Source organism: Ornithorhynchus anatinus, chromosome 2, assembly GCF_004115215.2.
Source record: "Ornithorhynchus anatinus isolate Pmale09 chromosome 2, mOrnAna1.pri.v4, whole genome shotgun sequence".
In the NCBI taxonomy this organism is placed as follows: Eukaryota; Metazoa; Chordata; class Mammalia; order Monotremata; family Ornithorhynchidae; genus Ornithorhynchus; species Ornithorhynchus anatinus.
In genome coordinates this window covers 107,292,757-107,299,517 of record NC_041729.1, presented here as the reverse complement: position 1 = coordinate 107,299,517, position 6,761 = coordinate 107,292,757, and the positions used below count along the sequence as shown (strand labels likewise).

General features: G+C 44.0%; 1 non-coding gene across 1 annotated transcript; it reads left to right on the top strand.

Moving 5' to 3' along the window:
• Positions 1 to 266: 266 nt before the first annotated feature.
• LOC114809313 lies at positions 267 to 403 on the top strand. Its single transcript, XR_003757100.1, has one exon. It is a non-coding gene; the product is annotated as a small nucleolar RNA SNORA7 (small nucleolar RNA).
• The last annotated feature ends 6,358 nt before the right edge of the window (positions 404 to 6,761 follow it).

The window sequence follows — 6,761 nt, the reverse complement described above, 5'->3', positions numbered from 1 at the left end:
CATATTGATTCCCTACCTGTAATTTATTTCGGGTTCTGTATCTCCCACTAGATTGGAAATTTCTTGAGAGCAGATATCGTGTCTGCCAACTAAAGTAATTGATCAATTCATCATATTTATTGAGCACTCACTGTGTGCAGAGCACTGTATTGAGTGCTTGGGAAAATACAACATAGTTGATAGACACGTTCTCTTCCCACAAGCAGGTTAGAGTCTAGACGGAGAGACAAAAATTACAATAAGTTATGGATCAGTACACAAGTGCTCCCCTCTCAGGCTCACACCTGGAGAGTTTCAGTACTCTACCAGTTTCAACTAAGGGAGGGAGAGTCAAGCAGAGGCCTACACATTCCATTTCTAGTTCAGGCAGGGGCTAGCAAGTGGAAGGCAATCTGCTACAAGTCACAACTCACCCTTGCTGGGCAGCAGCAGCGTGGGGGAGAGTCGCAGGTGGAGACTAAAGTTTACTGTGCGGAAGGAGGCAATGGTAAACCACTTCTGTATTTTACCAAGAAAACTCTCTGGATACACAACCAGAATGATTGCAGATGGAAGCGGGGCTTTCTGGGAGAGATGGGTCCATGATGTTGCTCTGGGTTGGAAATGACTCAACAACATAAGACAAAAGTACTGTGGGGCTGAGGGTGGAGTGAATAAAGGGTATAAATACAAGTGCAAGGATGACACTATACTCATCCAAGTGCTTAATAGAGTGTGTTGTACACATTATGCATTTGATAAATACTACTGGTTGACAGATAGGTAGAAAACAAGAATGAGATGAACAGTGGGAGCCAGAAGTCAAACACCGAGTAGGCCAAAATTCCCTGAAGTTGGTGGCCTTCATGTATCACTGTTCCAGGCCACAGTCCCAGGCAACAAACTGGCAATTCAATCTGTCAATCATTGGCATTTATTTAGCACTAAACTCTATGCAGAGCACTGTACTAAACAGAGTACAATACAACGGAGTTGGTAAACCCATAGCCTGACCACAACAAGCTTATGGTCTAGAGGGGCAGCTCATGACTCCATGTTTGTCACACGAAGCTGGGATATTGGTCTCTTGCAGAGGGGAAGGGGAAGCTCTGGATTTTGGGAAGCTCTGGCTAATCCTGGAGATGACAGTGGTGCTGAGATCCAGGTCCATTTGTCCTGGCCCTAGGCTACACTCCAGCCCACTTTCTCCCCACCCCGGTTCCTTTCTTCACCCTCCCCCACCCCGCCCCCCACCAGTGAGGAGCTTAAAGCATGTCAGAATTCATGAGCCTGTTGACACTTCTGGAGAGTCAATGTAAAACCGATTTTGGTAATGATTTTTAGCTGTGCTCATTTTGGTTAACTAGTCATATAACAAGCCATTACTGTGTGTGCTCTTTCATGCAAAGCACGCTGCTGGTGCTAGGATTCAGGCATTAAGAAATGACATTAGCAAATATTTGAGTTTTCTTTCTTTTTGAGGGGAAAAGGGTTGTAGAAGATAGAATCAGGTCAAATGACAGTGGATCAGTGTAACCGATCCTCTCTACCACAAGAGTCGACACGAGCGATTTTCAATTGTCATCACTCAATGTTTCTCAGTGTTAAAATTTGCCCAGAAACCTCCAAGAAGCTCCTCACCTCTCTCTGGATGGCCATTTCAGAGAAGCAGCATGGCTTAGTGGAAAGAGCACGGTCTTGGGAGTCAGAGCTGCTGGGTTCTAATCCCAGCTCCGCTGCTTGACAGCTGTGTGACCTTGGGCAAGTCACTTAACTTCTCTGTGCCTCAATTAACTCATCTGTAAAATGGGGATGAAGACTGTGAGCTCTACGTGGGACACTGATTATCTTATATCTACCCCAGTGTTTAGGACAGTGCTTGGCACATAGTAAGAGCTTAAAACAATAATAATAATAATAATGTTGGTATTTATTTAGCTGGCAGAATTAAATGTTTGCCAGCTTCAAATTCATCCCAATATTTCATTCCATTCCCCACAGTTATAATAGTTACCATTTGTGGATGATATGGGCAAAACAACTCAAATTCCCAGGGTGAAAAGACAAATTTGACATGCATAAGTGAGTGATTTTATTTTTGATGTTGCTTTAGTACCAAAACATACATTTCCTCTTGGGCATATGAGAGACTCTTGGGATCAGATCTACAACTTCCTTTCTTTCCACAGTGAAACTACTTTCCATCTTCTCAGCATTGAGCAGATTCCTCCATTTCCCAAATGAATTTTCACATCTCACCGACTGTCAACTCCAAGTTTTAATAATGAGTGGGCAGAGTGAAATCTAGAATCCAATGAGGTATTAATTGGATCTGGGCCTTAAATTTGACCTCCTAATAGTCAATGACACAAGTGATCCTTTGTAGCTGCCTTAGTGAAAACATGGTTCAGAATTTTCTCTGACGTCCGCTTCTTGTGAGTAGCTAATATATTATTAAGTTATCCCAAGCATGACATCTAGTGATTCAAATAAAAGTAGAGAAATCGATAATTCTGAATTTTATTTCCAACTCCATAGGCTCTAGGAATCACTTTACATTTCTCTGGCACCATTTCCTTATCTGCAAAATGGGATCAGGGCATTGTTGTTATAAAGGGCTTTGAAACATTTGGATGAATGAATGTCTATTAATGCAAATCTATTCTATTTCACGATGAATATCTCTAAGCCTCAGTTTCCTTCACTGTAGAGTGGGAATTAAATATCTGCACTTTCCTCTACTTAAACTTTGAGCCCCATGTGGGAGGGGGACTATGTCAAACCTGATTAATTTATCTACCCCAGCACTTAGAATAATGCTTGACACATAGCAAGTTCTAAAATACGAGAAGCAACATGACATAATGGATAGAGAACGAGCTTGAGAGCCATGAGGTTATGGGTTCTAATCCTGCTCTGCCACTTGTATGCTGTGTGACCTTGAGCAAGTCATTTCTCTTCTCTGTGCCTCAATTACCTCATCTGTAAAATGGAGACTGAGACTGAGTCCCATATCCAACATGATTTGCTTATAACCACCTCTGCAGTTAGTACTGGGCTGGCACATACTAAGCGCTTAATGAATGCCATAAAAAGGGAATTTGGTAACTGTCTATGAACTGCCAGCTTTGAAACGGGAATCATTTGGGCAGTGGCAAGTGATATTTCACCATCTTTAGTGTTTGAAGGCAAAGCATGATATTATTTATCCATTCATGTGGGGCAGCTGAAATGTTCCATGCACAAGTGAACTTTTGTTCCACATGATGAGCACGCAAAGTTGTCCTTTGTTGCCTTGCTTCATTGGCCAATTGCAGAACCTGCCTTGTTTTCTATATCTGCCTCTGTCTCCTGAGTTTCCCGATATCTGTTTAAGAAGAGAAACTTCTGTCAACTACAGGCTGCTCTGTCTATTTCACATTATTTAATAATAATCATCAATAATCATGGTATTGGTTAAGCATTTACTACATTGCCAGGAACCATTCTAAGCACTGGGGTGGATACAAGCAAATTGGGATGGACACAGTCCCTGTCTCACATTGGGCTTACAGTCAGTGTGACATAATGAAAAGAGCATGGGTATGGGAGTTGGAGGACCTGGGTTCTAAACCTGGCTCCTCCATTTACCTTCTGTGTGGCCTTGGCCAAGTCACTTAACTTCTCTGTCTTCACTTCCCTCATTTGTAGAATGAGGACTCAATGCCTGCTGTTCCTCCTACTTAGACTGAGAGCTCTCTGTGAAATCTAATATCTTGTACCTTCTCCAGCTGTTAGTACAGTGCTTAGAACATAGCAAGCACTTAAATACCACTGTTATTGTTTCAATTAATCATACTTATTGAACACTTACTTTGTTCAGGGTACTGGACCAAATGCTTGGGAGAGTACAATCTAACAGAGTCAGTAGAGAAGTTCCCTGCCCACAACAAGCTTATGACTGTTCTTCTTGTCTTGTCTTATGCTGTCGAGTCATTTCTGACCCATAGCGACACCATGGACACATCTCTACCAGAACATTCATTCATTCAATAGTATTTATTGAGCGCTTACTATGTGCAGAGCACTGTACTAAGCGCTTGGGATGAACAAGTCGGCAACAGATAGAGACAGTCCCTGCCGTTTGACGGGCTTACGGTCTAATCAGGGGAGACGGACAGACAAGAACAATGGCAATAAACAGAGTCGAGGGGAAGAACATCTCGTAAAAACAATGGCAACTAAATAGAATCAAGGCGATGTACAATTCATTAACAAAATAAATAGGGTAACGAAAATATATACAGTTGAGCGAACGAGTACAGTGCTGTGGGGATGGGAAGGGAGAGGGGGAGGAGCAGAGGGAAAAGGGGAAAATGAGGGTTAAGCTGCGGAGAGGTAAAGGGGGGATGGCAGAGAGAGTAGAGGGAGAAGAGGAGCTCAGTCTGGGAACGCCTCTTGGAGGAGGTGAGTTTTAAGTAGGGTTTTGAAGAGGGAAAGAGAATCAGTTTGGCGGAGGTGAGGAGGGAGGGCGTTCCAGGACCATGGGAGGACGTGACCCAGGGGTCGACGGCGGGATAGGCGAGACCGAGGGACGGTGAGGAGGTGGGCAGCAGAGGAGCGGAGCGTGCGGGGTGGGCAGTAGAAAGAGAGAACATCCCGCTCTCCATTTGCAGTCATTCTGGTAGCATATCCATAGAGTCTCTCCCTCCTGTAGCTGAGTGATAAAGTACTGGAAACTTTCCACATGCGACCCTGAGAGGGGAAAACCCTTCTTCATTGGGTCTTTAAATAATGTATCTCCTCTCCCTGCTGGAGCACCCTATTTCTGCTCACCATTCACCAACTGCCTTGGAATGGGCACCTTATCATTGCCATATAGGATGAGTTCCACCTCATTAATGCAGTGCTTGGCCTACAATACACCCTCAGTTAATACCACTGATTGTCTGATGCCCTGCATTGAAGCTGTGTTGCCATGAACCTCATCTCAGAGTCACTAAACTGACTATGTTCAACAGGAGAGATTAGAAGTTGTTTTGAGATACATTTGTCGTATTGTTTGTGCAGGTTTAGTGCACACAAGTGCAGCATAATATTCTCACCCCACATGCCTGCGGTCATTCATGCATCCATCAGGCTGCACTGCTGAAGGATGATGTAGGCAAAGAGATGCCCTTATTTAGGCATCCATAATGTCATTTTTAATCAGGTAAGCAGAAGACTGGTAACTGAGAACTGATGCCTGGATGGTGCACAGGCATGCGCACACACACACACACACAACTATTTAGCTTTCCAAACCTATGTGTTCCTTGAACCTCAAGGGATTACCATGTATGTCATTAATACCCTGAACTGAAGTTGTGGCCTAATGGAAACAGCACAGGCCTGGGGGGCAGAGGACCTGAGTTCTAATCCCATTTATGATACTTGCCTGCTATGTGACCATGGACAAGTCACTTAATCACATGTGCTACTCACCATATTAAGGAGGCCTTAGCCTAAGCCTGACTGATTTTAACACTCTGAAAGAGGGGGACCTTTCCAGAACAATTCCTTGCTGTGTGACTTTGGGCAACACACTCAGTTTCTGTGTCTCAGTTTCCTTAATTGTAAAGTAGGGATTAAATATCCTTTCTTCCTTCCACTTAGACTTTGAGCCCCATGTGGGAGAGGGACTGTGGCAAACCTGATTAGTTTGTACCTAACCCAGATCTTAGAAGACTGCTTGACACATAGTAACTAACTAGCTACTGTCCACGAGCTTTCAGGAAATCTGATTTTGCAAAGTACTTGTATGCCCTATGTTATCTAGCCCATTCTTACCTCACTATGGGCAGGGAATGTGTCTGTTTATTGCTGTATTATACTCTCCCCAGAACTTAATACAGTGTTCTGTACATAGTAAGTGCTCAATAAATGTCTGACTGATGGTCCTAGCTCTTCATCATGGATAACCCGTTGACCTGTTGTTCCATGCATAATAATTTTTTGGTTGGACTCCCCCCCTCCCAGCCCTTTGTACAACGGCACTACAAAGTTGGAGCCCACTAGATCTGGCTATCTGGTAAGCCTTTCTCTATAAGGCAGAATTTATAGAGCATCTTTTCTACCCCTTCCACGCTCAGGAAGGTATCCTCAATTAAATGTCTACCTCTTTGGTGTTTTACCAAGCCATATCTTATATTTCTAATTCCACAGGACTTTGTTTAGGGTCAAGTAATGTACATGGCACACCCCATGTGGGTTAGGGATTATGTCATATTTGCAACTACCCCAGTGTTTGACCATTATAAGCACTTAAATAATAATAATGATGATGATGACAATAAGTATCCCCAAGTCAATATATTTGTTTGCTACATACCACAGCCTGCACCAAAGAAGCAGCATGAGAAACAGCTGAGAAGTAGCATGGACAAAATGGATAGAGCATTTTGGGGGTAGAACAGAGAGAGGAAGTTGGGGCGATGAGGAGGGGAGGAGGAGCAGAGGGAAAGGGACATTCAGCCTGGGAAGGCCTCCTAGAGGAGGTGAGCTCTCAGTAGGGCTTTGAAGGGGAAAAAGTGTGCTAGTTTGGCGGGTGTGAGGAGGGAGGGCATTCCAGGCCAGAAGTAGGACATGGGCCAGGGGTCGACAGTGGGACAGACAAGGACAAGTCACAGTGAGGAGGTTAGCAGCAGAAAAGCGGAGTGTGTGGGCTGGGCTGTAGAAGGAAAGGGAGAAGGGAGGTGAGGTAGGAGGGGGCAAGGTGATGGAGAGCTTTGAAGCCAAGAGTGAGGGATTATTGCTTGATAAAT